We start from the raw sequence: 19,839 nt of genomic DNA, 5'->3' as shown, positions 1-19,839 counted from the left end.
TTGGCTGCCTTCGGATTAGGGAGTGGGGGTCATATTTTAACTTAAAATAAAGCAAGAATGAAACTATACACATAATTCCATGTGAGAGTCACATCCACTGAAACAAGAATAAAAATGAAACCCTGGTACAGTAGTCTCCGACAGAATGAAGAAAAATGCCTTTAGATGGTCACAGACGTGTTTCATTTTAATTTCATTTAGAGAATGAATTATCCAGGAGTGAAGAAATGGGGGAGAGAGGCGGGAGGAATGGGGATGGAGTTTCTTGTTGGATAAGCAATTTGAAGTCTTAGCTGCCTCTGGACAAAAGACTATGCTGGAAAAAAGACCTGCTTTATTATTATTTGTTTATTATACTAGCACCTAGAGGTCTCCTAGGATCAGGGCCCCTTTGTGCTAAATGCTGTACATGCACATAGCAAGAGATAATCCCTGACGGGAAGAGTTTACAGAGGAACAAAGTATAGAAGAAAAGGGTGCTATTAGCTCCATTTTACAGATTACAATCTGAGGCAGGGTGAGATTAAATGACTTGCCCAACATCACACAGGGAGACTATAGCAGAGCGCAGAATTGAACCCAGATCTGAGTGAGCTACAGCCTTGTTCTTTAATTAATCACAAAACCATCCTTCCTCTCCAATCTTACTAAAGAGTGACTCTTACTAAATTAGTCAGTCTATCAATGTCAGAGTAGGTTAGAGGCACATAAATTGTGATTGTAGGTAGAAGGAGGCACTGTAAGTGAGACATTTTCTACAAGATATAAACCAATGATCTGCACTTTCTCTTTCTAACTCTTTCTTGGAATCATTCCATATACTGCAATGTTTCTTCACTGATAGCACAGTTTGTCTTTTTAAACAATGTCACAGATTGATGGGCCCTTAAAGGCAAGTAGATCTCAGCCCCTCCAGGGACAGAGTCAAGTCTCCGTCCCTGGTGGGAAACATGAGTCATGTGACTGGTGGGTCATGTGACCCAAGTAGGCTTTGGGTGAAACCAGAGGCTGAGCTGAAAGAACTGATGGGAAGAAGAACTCAGCCTGCACACATATTGCCTCGAAGGAGGGCTGTGAAATCCTGATCTCAAGGGGTGAGTTTCTGAGCTAGGATGTATAGGACACAGTCCCAGCAGGAGGGCTGTAGAAACCCCAATCTAAAGGAGTGAACTTGTAGGCTTGGGAGGCTAAGACTTGACCCACACCATCCTAGGAAGGAAGGCTGGGGAAAACTCAGCACCTATGGATGGCTAAAAGGGGGCTTGCTTTGGGAGCCAGACAATGTTAAATAAATTAGACCCCAAGGGAAGGAGTGTTGTTTTAAAGACTTTCTGAGAGTGGATTATTTCTGGGAACCTAAGACAAACTGAGACAGGTCTCCTGCAGAGCCACCCTATGCCAGGAGGGGATGGTTTGAAGACAGCAACTTCTTACAACATATATTGCCTCACATTTGTGTTTGTTTTCTGTTCTTAAATGGCTTAGTTGTTTGAACTCTTTGGCTCACTTACTGAGACAGAAAGATTGTGTGTTCAAGACCCAAATTAGGATGTGTTTGGATTCTCACTATGTTTGGGAATAATAGCAGCAGTTACATAGTGCTTTTTCTATTCACATCTTTCTAATAAAGGCCCATAGACGTTCACTCAAAACAATAAAAAATAGGTATGAATATAGCCTCTGTGGTTACAATCTCAAGTTTTGAAATTTACAAGAGAGATCAGTCATCCATGCTTCAGGTCATGATCTGATCACCAGCTGGGACAAAGTAATAATTTTTCATGCACGTTGCGTAAGTGAACCAGTGCATTAAGGGAAAGGGAAGAATCTCCTTCCTCTACAGAGAATGTCAGCAAGGCTGTTTTCTGTTTGGCAAAATAAGATTACCACAAAAATAAGTAGCCACATCCTAACTTTTTTACTCAACTCGTACTCAATCCTTACTGTGCAATACACTCACTGAGGTCACTGAATATTGCTCGAGTGATTTGGCCATAGGATTCGGTATGATATAAGTAAAAATTCACAATTTAAGAATGAAAGCTGCCATTTTGCATGTTCTTTTTTTCAAAACTGAGGCATAAGGAGGCATGTTAAGCAGGTGGTATCACTATGTTCTGAATGACAGAGCAGATCTGAACTTTTTCCTTCCTTGGTTTTTATGGTTCACTTTTCAGTTAAAAATTCTTTGTACTATACTTTCAGCTGAGGGATATTTCTACATGTTGGCTGCCTTTTTGAACGATTTATTTATTTTATCTGTAGAAAGATTTTTTTTCTTTTCTTTTTAATTCCCCTTTCCTTTCTTTATATTTTGTTCTAGTAGCATTGATTCAGTAATTATATTAGTTATGGGTGGGAAAATGGGCTCAGATAAGATCAGAACTGACCCAAAGCTTTCCCATAACTGCAAAAAAGTATCTGAATGGTGTTTTGGAAAAGAATAGTTAACTTTTTAAAAACTTTACTTTTCAGTTCAATGTTTCTTTGTATTTCCTGAGGCTGGAAGTAAACATGGAAAAACTGAAAGAAAGTTTGTATTTCTAGCCCCAAAATAAGCAGTAAGGATTTGACCTCTTGAAGTTGGTTCTTGAGTGGATATTTGTTGTCTAATTTTGCAAGAGAGTGAGTTTCATTTGCTTCTTCAAATGAAAGCGAATTCAAACCTTTCCAAGTTCAGCTTCCTCTAGCACCAGCCACTTTAGAATGGGTTTTGTTAATGATCCTTGTGGGATCCCAAAACGCCGTGAGAAGAGCAGATTGATTGATTGATCTGAAAATAAAACGAATTAAGCTTTATTTTTTGAGCACCAATCACAGGTAAGGACAGATCTGGAGGACAGCAGGAGAAGGGTATTATTGCCTGTTACGTATTAAGACTCTCCAGAAAAAACATGGGTGGCATTTTGGATTTTCTGGTTTTTGCTAGGTGTATAAAGCAGCAACAAGTAGCATGAAGTTGGGCGAGCAATGTATTGACCCATGACTTGTTTGTAATAGCAGCACAAAGCGAGCAGGGATGCTTATGTTTGGATTACAGATGGAAACTTAAACTTTTGGCACTTTATAGCTTTGTGGTTAAAGCAAGCATCAATTTCCTTTTCCTCTCTCTTTCTTTGACGCTTGGTTGGGCAACCTTTGATGCTGCTCTGGGCATTTTTTAAATTTAGATTTTGTTTTTTGCCTGGCTGGGCATCAACCTCTTTTGCTGCTGTGGGTAATCTTTACTTAGAATTCCCAGGTGATTAACTTTCACTGACTCTAGGTGATTTCATTGATTTCACTGACTGCCTGGATGTTCTAGTTTACTGCTGATAATAGGAGTATGATACAACCCTGGATTTTGGATATGGGAATGTATGAATCCTTTGGTCAATGCAATTTTATATATCCTTATATATAATAATATCAGCCAAAGGAGTCTTACATTTTATTTATGTATGTGTATATATAACCTTTGGATAATATGTGTTACGTTTAGATATTGCTGACAACTTTCATTTGGAGAATTTGAGTTAAAATTTGCTACTTGTTAGTCTTCACTCTGCATATTATCTCGGGGTTTGACTGGTAGGCAGCTTGTAATCTGCACTGAGTATGGGGCAGTATGTGTCTGTGCTGTCCTATAAACAGACAAGAGGCCAAACTGTGACTGCTTCTCCCTTGCTCCAGGGAGCAAGTAATCTGTACTAGTCTTTTCCTTCCAAGGCTTCGCCTATTCCCTGCTCTCCTGTGCAGGAGAAGGAGTAACAGCCCCAGTGAATTTCTCTGTGATGCAGGTACCAGCACACGTGGGCATTATGCCACCTTATACCACTGTGCAGGTAGACTCACAGTTGAGCCCTTAATGTTTCATATATGTTATGCCTGTAGTATGTTATGTCCCTTGAGAATTAGGTGTTAGACTAATTAGGTTTGTATCACTTTTTTCCAGCCAATTTGGTAGCTTTCTAGGTCTTTCTTCTCTGTGCCTGTCCTAAACAGATAATTAAGGGTTAATGCCTCTTTTACCTGTAAAGGGTTAAGAAGTTCACCTAGCCTAGCTGACACCTGACCAGAGGAACCAATGGTGGGACAGGATGTTTCAAAAGGAAGGAGGGAAGTTCCCTTTATCTTGGTCAGTTTCAGCTGGAGTGGAAAAGATCAAGGAACCAGCCTCTTATCAGAGTAGTAAGTTTTAGAAAAGAATAAATAGGTTTGTTTATTTTCTTTTTGGTTTTCCTCAGCCTGTAAACTTGTTAATTCTATTTCCTTTTGCATAGTTTTTTTCCCTTGTCTGACATTTCCCCCACTCCCGTCTACCTTAGCTATCCTCAGAGGTAGAAAAAAAAAACAGCTTGTAACTTTCTCTGTTACTGTAATTGGACTCCTCAGAATTAGAAAGAAACAAGAAAAACTGGTTTGTGACGTGTCTTTTGCAAACTGTAATTACCCTCCAGCTAAAGCCCATCTGGAAATCATTCTAACAAAGCCTTGTTAGAAAAACTTTATCTATTTGCCTTCAGCATATCTCTCCTTCACTGCTTCCCCAGCATCTCAAAGGAGGAAAAAAATCTGGCTTTTGGTTCCTTTAAAATCCCACCATTGCCACCATGTCATCGGTTTCACCCCTACTCTGGACTTTAGCGTACAGATATGAGGACCTGCATGTGAACCCCTAAACTGAATTACCAGCTTAGATCTGGTTTTGCTGCCACCACTCCCAAGTACTAACTCCCTTCCCTGGGTGATCTTGAGAGACTTCTTCACCAATTTCCTGGTGAACACCTATCCAACCCCTTAGCTCTTAACACCAGGAGAATTTAACCATCGCCCCTCCTTTCCCCCACCAATTCCTGGTGAGTCCAGATCCAATCCCCTTGGATCCTAACACAAGGAAATCAATAAGACTTTTAATTAAAGAAAAGAAAAGTTAAAGAAAAAAACCTCTGGGAGAGATTAGCATACTAGCTACTCTCACAGATAACAGATTCAAACACAGAGGATGTTCTGCTGAGCAAAACTTAGTACACAAAATAATTTGATTATTCCTCTAAGTGCACAAAGACAAAGTCACAAAAGAAAATAAACATAAACCTATTTATTCTTTTCTAAAACTTACTACTCTGATAAGAGGCTGGTTCCTTGATCTTTTCCACTCCGGCTGAAACTGACCAAGACAAAGGGAACTTCCCTCCTTCCTTTTGAAACATCCTGGTCCCCCCCCATTGGTTCCTCTGGTCCGGTATCAGCTAGGCTGGGTGAACTTCTTAACTCTTCACAGGTAAAAGAGGCATTAACCCTTAACTATCTGTTTATGACTGTCTATTCCAGTTTGGATTATATACATTCTCTCATCACTGAGTAGATGTTCTAGCTACATAATTAAGTTTTGTTGTCCATCTGTATAGTTATAGCTGTATGTTCTGCAGTTTTCTGTTCCATGAATTTAGTTGATGTTGTACAAGAGAAAATGCATGTCTGGTACCTTTTGATTTAAAGAAATATTTTCTGCCTCAGTTCTTTAGCAAGTCCAGTAATGTCTCAGGCTGTTTCCTTTACATAAGAGACTGTCCAAACATTACGGCCTACTAATGCAATAAAAGGCAAATCCAGCCTTAGCGTCTGTGGTTTGTGAAGAGCCACGTATTTCCATTAGAAAGATGGCGGTAAGGCAGGCACACAAAGGGACTGTGCGGACATGGAGGATCCTTGCAGGAGAGAAGTACATGTAAGGGTCCCAAATAGTCTACTTCAGCAATTGGATCTAACTAGCCCACGTAGAGTGGCTCAGCTGGTATTACTGCCTAGAGGAGAGATTCTTCAGACCAGAAACCCCCCATGCATCTGGCCAGCACTTGGCGACTTGGTAGGGTTGCCAGGCAGCTGGTTTTCAACTGGAACGCCTGGTCGAAAAGGGACCCCAGTGGCTCTGGTTAAAATTCCAGTTGGCTACAGCAGGGCAGGCAGGCTCCGTGCCTGGCTACTCGCTGCTCCCAGGAAGTGGCTGGAATGTACCCCCGGTTCTTGGTGGAGGGGTGACGCCTACAGGCAGGGGCAGCGTGTGGAGCCCCCTGGCCACCCTTTTGCCTAGGAGCCACAGGCACATGCTGCTGCTTCCTGGGAGCTGTGTGGACTTCCTTTGTCCCTGGGAAATGCTGGGGATGCTGGAGGTCAGTGCTACCTGGAGCCCGCACCCCAAACCCCCTCCTGCACTCCAACCCCCTGCCTCAGCCGTGAACCCCCTCCTGCAATCCAAACTCCTCTACCCCAGCCCGGACCCCCCTCCTGCACTCCAAGCCCCTCATCCCTTGCCCCACCCAGAGTCCTCACCCCTAGCCAGAGTCCTCAACCCCTGCCTCACCCAGAGTCCCCACCCCTAGCCAGAGTCCTCAACCCCTGCCTCACCCAAAGTCCCCACCCCTAGCCAGAGTCCTCAACCCCTGCCTCACCCAGAGTCCCCACCCCTAGCCAGAGTCCTCAACCCCTGCCTCAGCCCGGAGCCCCCTCCCACACTTCAAAACCCTTGGACCCAGCCTGAACCCCCCCATGCACCCCAAACCCTTCATCCCTGGTCCCATTCCAGAGCCCTTACCCCCAGCTGGAGCCCTTACCCCTTCCTGCACCCCATCCCTCTGCCCTACCACACTTTGAACCTCTCCACCCCACCGTGGAGCCCCCTCCTGTATCCCAAACCCCTCATCCCCAGCCCCACCCCAGAGCCCACACCCCCAGCCTGGTGAAAAATGAGTGAGTGAGGGTGGGGAAGAGTGAGTGATAGAGGGAGGGGGGGTATGAAGTGAAGGTGGGTGGGGCCTCAGAGAGGGCTGGGGTGGGGTAGGGCGGGGAAAGGGGCGGGGCAAGGGTGTTCCATTTTCTGCAATTAGAAAGTTTGCAGGGCCAGTTGCTGGGCACCTCATATTCATCTAAGGGCTGAATCCTATGAGATCCTAAGTGCCCCCGTTAGGTGCTGAGCACTCTCAATTCACACTAGCATCAATGAGAATTACAGGTTCTCAGCAGATACTGAATCCCTCTCTGGATCAGGCGTTTAGGCCCCAATCCTATCATTCATTGCATACAGGCAGACTGACTACAATGGGGCCCCGTGTGGATGCTGCAGTCTGTCTGTGTACAACAAATTGCAGAATTAGGCCCTCAGTTATTCTTGTTCAGAAACCTTCTCTCTTACTATGGAATAGGATAGGAATAGTCTGGATTAAATCTCATAAAAGCAGGTTATGGTTTGGGATTCCCCCCAAGTGCACCATGCAGCCCGGCTCACCTGAGGTCTCCTTCTGTACTCAGGATGGCTGAGGTGAGGCAGAGACCCTCCTAGGGAAGATTGGAGCTGGGCTGATGGATATCCTGCTGTGCAGATCTACTGACAGCTGTCCTCACAAAGTGTGGGGACAGGAGCCAGGGGAGCTGCTGCAGCCCTGAGGCTGAAGTTGCTGTAACCGCCTGAGAGCAGCTCTGCTGTCAGCAGGCTGGAGGTGACAATTTCTTCCCGCTCCTTGCCCCTTGGGCCTCCACATGGTTCAGGCCAGTTATGCATATTATACACTTGGGGAAGGATTTGCCCCTTAATGCACTGGGCTCATTCTATGTGCAAGTATTAACTTAAATGAAGCTTTATTTCCAGCCTGCAGCTCATAGTTAGCTGTGGCTTGCCTCTTGGGTATCTCTTTATTTGCCTCTAACTCACTCAAATCTTTGAACGTTTGCCAGCGTGGGCCCAGTGGAATCCCTCACTTTAGAAGATTTGGTTTGCTGATTCTGTCTCTCTTCTTAAATATAAATTCAGATCTTATTTATTTACTTTTTTGTGATTGAATTCCTATGCCTGCAACGTGCCTTTCATCCTGACAGTTTCCTAGCTTTCAAACATGGATTAAATTATTGTTTGAAATAACCATTTGGAAAGATTGCATCCAAATTCTGACCTATAACATAACTTATTTTCCTCTCTTATTTATGTGCACAGGTTTATTATGCTGAGGTGCCTCCTCACGATGCCTGGGCTGCTGCCACAAAAACTTAATTTTGGAAATTGAGGATGGAAGTGTTTATTTGGAGCGGGGAAAAGAGATGCATAAAATTGCATGGATTTTGAAAAAACAACTGAAGAAAAAAGGTAGGTCATTTTTTTGTTCAAAATAGAAAGGGAGGGAACTAGTTTAACTTAATTAAAATTAATAATGTAAGATAGAGGTGATTTGTGGCGAATGTAGCAATGGAAGTTATGTTTGGGTTTTTTTGTCTTGAACCTTTTAAGCTTTTAAGATTCTGCTGTCTGCAGAGGTGACTGCTTTGGGAGGCAAAGTGGAGGCAGTATATTACATATATTACTCACACTGGGCTCTTCTATGTTAACTATACATTATTCTTTCATGGTTTGTTGTTTTGTTTTAAACTGAAAGAAAAGTAACTAAGTCTGAAGGAATCTGGTAGCATTTTCTGCATTAGAAGTAGAACACAGCTGAAAATGTGGTGGTGTTTTTTTTAATTTCCCTTAATTATTTAAGGGACAAACATCAGTAGAAAGTCTTACAATTCTAGATCTCTAAAATCACAGTGTCGCAACAACATTACAATTAATGCATAGAGAAAGATGATCAGGTGGTACTAATCTCTATATATCCAATACTCTGCATGGTTAGTGAATCGCTGCCCTATCGTGAAATTCCATATCATACAAGATACAGGATTCTCATTCTCTAGACCAGTTGACCGACCAGTTACCCCACAGAGAAGAGCTCATCCTGTTTGCAGAAAATCATAGCTACACAGAGTGCTCCAAAGGGAAATCCTGGCTAGTTAATGGTAACAGAAGGACTGGAACTGGTGTCCAAAAAAATAGGAATAGACATATGCCCCCAAATCTGGTTAATTGTAAATTTCACCTGTGTTTGAACTATGCAGTCATTCTAATAACTTCTGCATTGCTGAAAGGTAAGTAAATGACACTTTTATACTAAAATGTGGCAGATTCAATGTCACTTTAGCTGTCTTGAAAGATATTCTTTTGATCCTCTTTTTTGTGATGACTGAAAGTAGGGTGCTCTCTGATTATTATACCCTCCACAGTATGCTGTAGTAAAGACCTAAAGCACCGCAGTAACCCAATGGCAAAGTGTACTGTTTTGTACTACTAATGTAGAATAGAATCGTATCTGTGTTGGGGTTACTGTAATAAACAGGATGGTACACTCAGTGGAACCCACACCTTCACCAGTCGGGGTTCAAGATATTGATGTACCTGTCTCTTCCTTTCCTGATCACCTGAAAGCAGGCAAGTGCTCACCTCTTGCCTGAACACCAGATGTTCTTGAGTATAGTGGACATCCTGGGCAGGTCCTAGTGGTAGTATTGGATAGGTGGAAATTGTCTATCCACCCATCTACAGCAGCCTTCTGTTTATAGAAAGAATAATAGTTAGCAGTGCCTCCACGTGGATATGGACTATATACCTCTGTTAGGGTTCCTTGATAGAACAACTCTGGTCTAAACGATGCAATGGGCATAGCAGATAAGAGCAAATGACTACTGATTACTCTAAGGAAAGCATTAAACACTCAAGTGGAGGCAGGAACAGCTGTACTTAAAAGTAACATAGCAAAATCCATTGACAATGCAATGGAATAAAAATAGAGTATCTACCGTACTGATCAGACATGCCAAACCTGCAAAAAAAAGGAGAAAGTGGGCTTGTTTTTGGCTTAATTGGCTTGTGAGTTGCTTGTTGGCTAGTTTTTGGCTTGTAGCTTGTTGCTGCTGCTTCTTTTTTTTTTTTGATCAGCTCCTGGCAAGCAGGGGCAAGTGGGGGGAGAGTCAGGGTGCATAGTGGGTCCAACACAGTCCCAGACTGCATGCCGGAGGGATCTAGTCACATAGTGCTGAGGTTCTTAGGGATTGGCTTGTTTTTGAAATGAGATTAGCTCGATTTTTGGCTTATTGTGAAAGTCGGGGTGCTTATTTACCATGTGAAAGTTGGCAACTGTGGTAATGACTATGACAAGTCAATAGGTGGCATTGTAACTGTTCAGCTAAAGGCAAAACATTAAAGTAAATTAACCACAATTCACTACACCAGAAGCTTATGTTAAAAAACAAAAACTTAAATTTACACAAGAACGTTCACCATTAACATGATACAAACAACCCCTCCCAGAGTGCACGCTTCCCGATAGTTTTAAAATCCCAAACACTTTCTTGGGATGAACAGGAGTTCCAGGGCAGCATTAGGTATTTGTGAATCATCAGAGGTAGTCCAGATAATAGGAATGAGACACTTGTGTATAGGGCAGAGTAAAATTGACAAAGTGAGAGCTGGTAATAATCCCACTAATAAAACAACAGCCGCCAAGTGTAAGCAGGCAATGGATTTTATTACAAGCTCCCTGGAGTGCACCTCAGCTAGTCTGTGAGAGACACTGTTCCTAGCACAAGGACTTTCACAACAGACCATCCAGGGGACCAACAGGGACTCCCCAAATAAAGAGAATAGTCTCTGGATCCTCATACACTCTACAATTGCCTGTGGATGCAGCTCAGGCTCTGCCAGTACAATCAGCACTTTCTGGCTATAGCTTCCAGTGGCTGGCTGCTGAAACTCCACCAAATAGGCCTGCAGGTGCAGCAGGACCATAATCCTGGCCATGTGTTCTCAGCAGGGATGGATTCACAGTGGAGTCTCCCAAATCTCTGGATACCACCTTACTCTAAATTGACTGTCTCCAGAATTGCTTGCTGCTATGCCTAGATCTCATGCTTCTCTCCGCCAGCCACCTCCCTTCTGTCACTCAGCCTATCCACTCAGTCCATGTAGGAACTCTTGACATTCCACTTCTGCCCTGATACAGGCTCACAGAGCAAAGTTCAAAGTTTCCCACCCCCAGAGGGCACCAAACACTGCATAATGCGAGCTGTGGTCCTTGTAGTATTGAGCCCATCCAATTCAATTGGAAGTACACCTCTACTCTACCCCGATATAACGCTGTCCTTGGGAGCCAAAAAATCTTACCGCATTATAGGTGAAACCGAGTTATATCGAACATGCTTTGATCCACCAGAGTGTGCAGCCCCACCCCACCCCCGGAGCACTGCTGTACCGCGTTATATCCGAATTCGTATTATATCGGGTGGCGTTATATTGGGGTAGATGTGTAGTTGTCCACGGAGGCCTAATCATAAGACCTCTGCCAAGTTTTGGAGGCCACAAAAAGGGGAGGGGCCCATACTGAAATAGAAATCAGTTCTCATGTGGCTTCATTTCCTCATCCATTTTAGCTCTGTAGTATTCCAACTTCTATGTATAAGCGGGGGAATGGTCCCACTATTGTGGGGCACTTTCCTGGCTTCTGCACTACCCCGGTGAAGTGGGCTAGCGAAAGGATCTGAGTCCTCGCTCCCACTTCCTTTACCCAGAGGCTTCCCTGCCCTTGAGGACTCCCCTTTCACTCTCCTGTCTGGCAGAGTCCTCGTAACCCCAACAAGGCTGGGCCCAGGATTCCTGGGTGCTCAACCCCCAAACCTGCTGTGGTCACCTGGGACAGGGGCTAGGGTGTCCCCACTCCGGGGTGCTCTCTCTGCACTGGGCACCTCCCTGATCTACTGATCATTTCATACAATTTAAAGCAAATACAAGTTGTTTAATTAACAATTAATTTAAAAAAAGAATAAGGAAAAATGGGAAAGGTCAAAGGAAAACACATCACCCTGCTCTGTGGCAGGAAACATCACAAACAGTGTCTCTGGACATCAGGGCACTTCACAGTCTGTTCCTTGTAGGTCCCAGGTCTCCTTAGGCCCTGGCTGTGCTGCAAGGATGCTGTGGGTTGGACACTTGCAATGGTGGTGGCCACACACCTCTGGGCTTTGGGTGGTAGGACCCTTCTTCCCAGCATCAGCCCCTATCAGGTTAAGATCCGCCTTCCAGTCTGGCCTGCAAGGACCCTTGGCTGGGGGTGTCTTTCTGTGCTGGGCCATTTGGCCAAGGTCCCCCCCCTTGGCTGGCCCCAGTTGTTCACCAGACCTGGCTCTGTGGCTGCAACTCTGCTCCCAGCACAGAATCTGATCTCCCTGGGCTGTCTCTGGCTCTGTGGCTGCAGCTCTGCACCCAGCGCAGGATCTGCTCTCTCCCTGGGCTGTCTAGCTCTGCTCCCAACTCTGACCTGCTTCCTGAGCTGCTTTTCTGGCCCCTCTGGCTCTGGCACGGCTCTGCTCCCCAGCTCATTTTGGGCCTCTGCTTTCTCCTTAGCTCGCCCCCACTCTGTCTGACCCAGGCAATTGCAGCTCACACAGAGGACGGGACCCCCCTGGCCTCCTGACTCCCTGATTAGCCTGCCCGCCCTGTCAATCAGGCTCAGAGGCTGAAGCTGACCTGGAGCATTGGCCTCTCCCCAATCTTTTAGTGCTGGGAGCTAGCCAACCAAAACACCCCCACTGAATGTTAGTAAGGGGGCAACAGTCCCCTTACATATGCATCATTATCATCATTATTCATCTCCATCAACTGCTGCACAGCAGATTGAACCTTGCCCTGGGACATGAATCACAGAGTGGACCATGTCCCCAACTTACCCATTCTAAGAAAAAACACCAGATTATCTGCCCCAGTTCTTCTTTCAGCTACACCTTTGCAGACCTAGAGGCCGTGGCAGGGGAATGCACGGCATAGTGGCTGGGTGTATAGGTATATTTTCAAAATGAACTGAATAGCCACTGATAAATCATCTAGAGTATTTGGAGAAAAAAAAGACAATCAATAATATATCTCGGGAATAGGCTGGACAGCAACTGAGACTCTTTTTTGTAAGTTTAATTTGAATCGAGTATATAGTGAAATATGTATCCGGACAATATGACTTTTCTGTGGGACCCTGATCCTGAACTTCTGTTCTCTGGCAGTAGATTCTTCTGTCCAAGAGAACTTGTCTAGATTTATTGCCTCTGATGTGCAGCCTCATATAAGACAACGGTTGCAGTGGCTGCTGACTAGTAAATTAGCCAGGTAACTCTGTCTCCTTGTCTGTGTGTCTCTTCACATCAGGTTAGAAGAAGGTTTACCCGTGAATCTCTGTCTGCAGGCTCATAGGCTAGCAGCATGTTAAATGCCAGCTAGTGAAACAAATCAGCAGTTGTTCCTGCTGCTCATTCATCTGATAGTACATTTCCCTGTTGTTTTTTCTCCAGGGAAGGTATACAATTACTGTCTCTGTAATTTATAATTACATGCGTCAGGTGTAATGTATGTAATACTTCGCAGTCTGTAGTGCAAGGCTCCTAGAGGTGTCGAAGTAATCTAATTCCCCTATGGGGATAATGCTCATCTGCACAAATTCTTTTTTTTTTTCCCTACTGGTTTGGTTGTGGTACTAGAAACAAAATAGAATTAATGGCTTTAGCTTCGATGCAGTGATAAATATTGGCAGTATGGTGATTTACTGAATGTCTGCTAGGGCTTTTCATTGGTCTAAAGGCATTTTATGTACCTAAGGCTTGATCCTGAACTCAGTTCATGATGTCACTCTTTACAATATCAGTGGCTTTCTTAATAATTATTTTTTATAAAAGTCACTGGCTCTCAGCAGTGGTGCTGATGACACCAGGGTTTTGTTAACTGTTCAAGTGTCAGTATTTGGTCCTGCCATGAGGGCAGGGGACTGGACTCGATGACCTCTTAAGGTCCCTTCCAGTCCTAGAATCTATGAATCTATTCTTCAAATGTCACTGTATATTATTTTAGATCCTGTTTAGTTTAAATAGTTATTCTTCTTGCACTCACAAGAGAGAAAAGGGATCTGTTCTCCTGTCACTATGTGAGCATAATTCACAATAGCCTCAGTGGAGTGAAATATGCATATTGCAAGGACAGTTGATCCCTAGTTAATACGTACCTGTCTGCTCTAGATTGTGACCTATGACTGTGCAATTATTTTATCACAGTATTTCGTTTTATTTATTGGCTGGAATATAGTACTATACAACATACCCACACACAGACCTGCTTTTCATGCAATCTATTCCAAAGTCGCTTTTTATTCCATTAAAAGTCAACTCTGAATAGGATACAGTACAAAATTAATTTAATTTTCTTATTAGTAGAAATAGAAAGGATGATCTTGCTGTTAAGATACTGGAGTGGCATTCAAGTGATCTGTGTCTGATTTTTAGCTCTGCCACAGACTACTATGTGACCTTGGGCAAGCCACTTAGGGCAAGATTTTCAAAGGTATTCAGGCACCAAAAATGCAGAGTTAGGACTTGATTCTGAGCATCACAAGAACTAACTTCTTTAGGTGCCTGAGAAAATCATTGTGATATAAAAAGCCTCAGTTAGGTGTCTAAGCTCCTATACAGTGAGTGGGAGGGGATAGGCACCTTAGAATGCAATTCACAAAAGCAAGCATGCTATGCAGGGAGTCTGCTGACCAGAGGGATGTGAGCTAAGTCCTGTGCTTCTCACATACATAGGTGCCTAAGGCCTGGTCTACACTAAGGGCGGGGGTCGAACTAGGGTACGCAAGTTCAACTACGTGAATAGCGTAGCTGAACTCGAAGTACCCTAGTTCGAACTACTTACCCGTCCAGACGCCGCGGGATTGAAGTCCGCGGCTCCAAGATCGACTCTGCCACCGTCGTTTGCAGTGGTGGAGTTCCGGAGTCGACCGAAGCGCGCGGGGAGTTCGAACTATCGCGTCTAGATTAGACGCGATAGTTCGAACTCCGAGAAGTCGAACTCACCGCGTCGACCCGCGCGGTAAGTGTAGACCTACCCTAAGAGTGAGCTGCAGGGAGTAACCGAATTTTGCTTGTCAACCCTCTTTGGAGTTAGGTATCTTATACTGTTTTAGCAACAATCCTGGGGAGGAATAGGTGGAGGACATCCCTCATAGGAAGGAGCATAAACTCTGGCAAGTCAAGTGTAAAAGTATTATTAGGTGGTCCAAGAAAGAACTGAAGACCAACCAATTGAAGACACAAAATCTAGCTACAAAATAAATAATAATTTTTTTAAGTACAGCAGAAACAGAAAGCTTGCCAAACAGTGGGACCACTGGACAATCAAGGTGCAAAGGGAGCATTCAAGGAAGACAAGGCCGTTTCAAGAAGCTAAATGAATTATTTGCATTGGTCTTCATGATAGGACATTGGGAAGATGCCCACACTTGAGGCCTTTTTTTTTAGATGACAGATCTGAGGAATTGTCCCAGATTGAGGTGTCAGTAGAGGAGGTTATGGAACAAATTGATAAATAAAACAGTAATAGGTCACCAGGAACAGATGGTATTCACCCAAGAGCTTTGAAAGGAACACAAATATGAAATTGCAGAACTACTAACTTTGGTATGTAACTTATTTCTTAAATTAGCCTCAGTACCAGGTGATTGGAGGGTAGCTAATGTAACACCAAATTTTAAAAGTCTCTAGGAGCAGTCCTAGAAATTACAGTCCAGTAAGACTAACTTCAGTACCAGAGAAGTGATTGAAACCATTGTAAAGAACAGAACTGTATATGAACACAATATGTTGGGGAAGAGTCAACATGGCTTTTGTAACGGGAAATTATGCCTCACCAATCTATTAGAATTTTTTGAGGGAATAAAAAAGCATATGGACAAGAGTGATCCCTTGATATAGTGTATTTGGACTTTCACAGAATCTTTGATAAGGTCCATCACCAAAGACTCTTAAGCAAACTAAGCAGTCATGAGATAAGAGGGAAGGTCCTCTCATGGATCAGTAACTAGTTAAAATATAGGAAACAAAGGATAGGATTAAATGGTCAGTTTTCAGAATGGGGAGAGGTAAATAGCAGGGTCCCCCAAGGATCTGTACAGGGACCAGTGCTGTTCAACATATTTATAAATGTCCTGGAAAAGGGCATAAACTGTGAGATGAGGTGGCAATTTTGCAGATGACATAAAATTACTCAATAGAGTTAAGTCCAAAGCTGACTGCAAAGAGTTACAAAGGGTTCTCACAAAACTGAGTGACCAGGCAACAAAATGGCAGATTAAATTCAGTGTTGATACATGCAATGTAAATCACATTGGAAAACATAATACCAACTATACATGCAAAATAATGGGATCTAAATTAGATTTTGGAGTCATCATGGATAGTTCTCTGAAAACATCTGCTCACTGTAGAGCAGCCATCAAAAAGCTAATGCCATGTTAGGAACCATTAGGAAAGGGATAGATAATAAGAATGACAATATCATAATGCCACTATATAAAGCCATGATATGCCCATACCTTGAATACTGAGTGCATTTCTGATCATCCCATCTCAGAAAAGATATTAGAATTAGAAAAGGTACAGAGAAGGACAACAAAAATGATTAGGAGTATGGAACAACTTCCATGTGATGAGATATTTAAAAGACTGGAACTGTTCAGCTTAGAAAAGAGATGACTAAGGGGGGATATGATAGAGGTCTCTAAAATCATGGATGGTATGGAGAAAGTGAAGAAGGAAGTGTTGTTTACCCCTTCACATAACACAAGAACTAGGGGTCACCCAATGAAATTAATAGGCAGCAGTTTTAAAACAAACCTAGGGAAGTACTACTTCACACAATGCACAGTCAATCTGTGAAACTTCTTGGCAGCAGATTTTGTGAAGGCCAAAAGTATAACTGGGTTCAAAAAAGAATTGGATATGTTCACAGATGTTAGATCCATCAATGGCTATTAGCCAAAATGGTCAGGGATACAAACCCGTGCGCCAGGTGTGTCTAAACCTCCAACTGCCAGAAGATGGGACTGGATGACAGAAGATGGATCACTTGATAGTTGCCCTGTTCTGTTCATTCCCTCTGAAGCTTCTGGCACTGGCCACCGTCAGAATATGGGATACTGGGATCGATGGACTATCGATCCCATCCAGTATGGCCATTCTTATGTTCTTATTAACTGTTAACCCAGCGCTTAAGGACTCACTGGGAATGTGGGAAACCCCTAGTTCAAGTCCCCGCTCTGCCTAGAAGGGATTTGAACAGAGCTCTGCCGCTGTTCTGGTGAGAGCTCTGAAATCACTTAGTTACGGCATACTCTGATGCGCGGGATCCCACAATCTCTCCTATTGAAGCAGTTGCACTATGTCTAAATAATGAAAGAGTAATTGGAGCAAGGGCGCTGGATCTTGGGTCTCCTGTCTTTTGGGTGTGTGCTCTAACCACCAGACTATCAAGCAGGGGTGTTGTGGGGGTCGCTATTGCCCCTGCAATGGTAATGCTGGGGGATCAGAGCTGTTATCACCCCCTCGGTATCTATCTCACTGAGGTGAGGGTGGGACTTGGCTTTATTCCACTCCTGCATGAGGGAGGGGGCCAGAGATGAGAGGAGGGGTAGAGTGGCCACAGCGACACTAAGATCAGGCCAGCCACCAGGGAGCAAGTAGGAATCCTTGGCCCAGCAGGTCCAGGTTTTCAGCCACCTCAGGTTCCGGTGAAGAAACCTGGCCTAGGGGAGGTGCAGGAACATGTGCACCGGCCTCTGGGGTGTGGTGGGGGACGGGAGAGGGCATCTGCACCTCAGCTAGGGGCAGGGGGCACCAGCTGCCAAGGAACTGCCATGGCAATGAGAGTAGGAAACACCGGGACTCCAGGACACCCCTTTCCAGCCTGGAGCTGGCTGTCCACCCCCACCAATCTCACTAGCTTCCTCAATCCCTCTCCTATCCCTCTTCTCTCCATTCGCAAAGAGCTTCCACCCTCCTCCTCCGATATAGTTGTTCTCATGCCTGTGCTCTCATTCTCTCACTCACTGTGTCTGGATCAAATGACTCTTAGAGACCAAGACAGAACATAAGCATGAGAATGGCTCTCTAGGATGGTGGTGTGAGCACTCACCTGGGACGTGGGAGACCCAGAATCCACTCCCCCTGCTCCAGTTACTTTTTCGCTATTTATGTACAGTGAAACAGCTTCCACAGGCAAGACTAAGATATTCCTCACATCAGGATATCCCATAGCTCAGTGGCTAGAGTACTCATCTGAGTAGTGACGAATCTCTTCTCCCCGTTCTGTAGAAAGGGAACTTGAACCCCGTGGTTCCCACATCCCAAGTCAGTACCCTACCACTGTGCTAAAAACTATGGGAGGAGGCCACCTCCTCTTCCTCTTTATTCTTCACCAGCTCTTTCATGTGAATTTGTCTGAGGTGCCTGCTCCTGTAAGTGGCCTCTGAGCACACCTACCAGATCGGACCCCTCAGGCGATTTAGACATATGAACACCTATCTTCCCCTGGTTTGTGAATCACTTTGGAGCTTATGTGGAGATAGGCGCCTGGTTGTCTAGAAAGAGGCAGCAGTGTACATACTCAGAGGCAGAAACATAGGCACCTAGGGAACTTTTACTGCAAGAACTCAAGCACCAAGCAAGTTTAGGCATAATAGAGTTCAGTGGGAGTTTTGTGCATCCCAATGGAGCCTAAAACCAAGACTGAGGTGTCTAACTCCTTATTTATTCAGGCCTATGTACCTCAACTCCCCAGCTGCAAAATCAGAATAATAATACTCCCTTTCCAGCTCTCTCTGTCGTTTCTACTTGGATTGTAAGCTCTTTGGGGCAGGGATGTGTCTTGCTATGTGTGTGCACACTGCCTAACACAATGGCTCTCAGTCCTGCTTGGGCAGTGTTTCTCAAACTGGGGTCGCCGCTTGTGTAGGGAAAGCCCCTGGCGGGCCGGGCCGGTTTGTTTACCAGCTCTGTCTTCAGGTCCAGCCGATTGCGGCTCCCACTGGCCACGGTTCGCTGCTGCAGGCTAATGGGGGCTGCTGGAAGTGGCGACCAGTAAGTCCCTCGGCCCGCACCACTTGGCCTGGAGCAGTGAACCGCGGCCAGTGGGAGACACGATCGGCCGGACCTGTGGATGGGGCAGGTAAACAAACCGGCCCGGCCCACCAGGGGCTTTCCCTACACAAGCGGCGACCCCAGTTTGAGAAACACTGTGCTTGGGTCATCTAGGCAGTACTGTAAGACAAAAAATAACAAATGCCTCACACTGCTCTTCTACACTGTGTCCATGTCCTCTCAGAAGAGCCAGAGGGAGTTCTTAATATGCGTATGTCAATTTACATCACAAAAAATGTCATATGAAAGCAGTTCAACATCTTTTTTTCCTCTTCCCTCCCCCGCAATCTTGTCACTATTGGACTATGTAAAAAATTCCAAGCATTTTTAATGCTCACCAACTACTGATTATCAAATCTGCTGCTCTGCAGGATTTAGAAATACCTATTTTCATTTTCAAAGATCTGGGAGGTAGATTCGCTGTAGAGGATGACACGACACTAACATTCCCTGTAGAGGATGATACATTTCTGCTCTCATTTCTTGCCAATCTTCCCAAGATTGATTTGAAATTCATTTTGCTTGGGTTATTATGGATCATGTTTGTTAGGGCCACTGTATGTTTTACATTTGTGACTGTGTGTTAGGTACACAGATGTGGTTGTCCAAATAAGACAACTGAGAAGCTATTCAACCAGGACATGCCATCTGCTTATCTTAAAACTGACAGCAATAAAAATATCTTGCTATCTTCAACGTTGAATAACTTCTTACAGTGCTAGTTACATCCTAGGCTTTTGTAACGAACAAACAACTTCTGCTATATTGCTCCATTGGCCATGACTCCCAAGGTGACGCTCTCCTGTTGTTATGGACGAATGGTCTCAGATATGCTTTTCCTCCTATTCCCCTTCTTCCACGGGTTCTAAGAAAGATACATCATGGTGGGGCCAGCATCATTCTCCTAGCATCCAACTGGCCCAAACTGTTTCCCAGAGCTCCTATCAATGTCAGCACATCCTGCAATCAAGATGCATCCCTTTCCAGACTCCT

At 44.4% G+C, this 19,839-nt stretch overlaps 1 long non-coding RNA gene across 1 annotated transcript in view; it reads left to right on the top strand.

Annotated features, from left to right (window-relative positions):
* The first annotated feature begins 977 nt into the window (after positions 1–977).
* Positions 978–19,839, top strand: part of LOC120374924 — a 29,667-nt gene continuing 10,805 nt past the window's right edge. The window contains exons 1-2 of the long non-coding RNA XR_005586342.1: positions 978–1,094; positions 7,967–8,116. This is a non-coding gene — a long non-coding RNA (uncharacterized LOC120374924). The remainder of the gene's footprint in view (positions 1,095–7,966; positions 8,117–19,839) is intronic.

This window comes from Mauremys reevesii, linkage group 11, assembly GCF_016161935.1.
Source record: "Mauremys reevesii isolate NIE-2019 linkage group 11, ASM1616193v1, whole genome shotgun sequence".
NCBI lineage: Eukaryota > Metazoa > Chordata > Testudines > Geoemydidae > Mauremys > Mauremys reevesii.
This window is presented reverse-complemented; position numbering and strand designations above follow the sequence as displayed.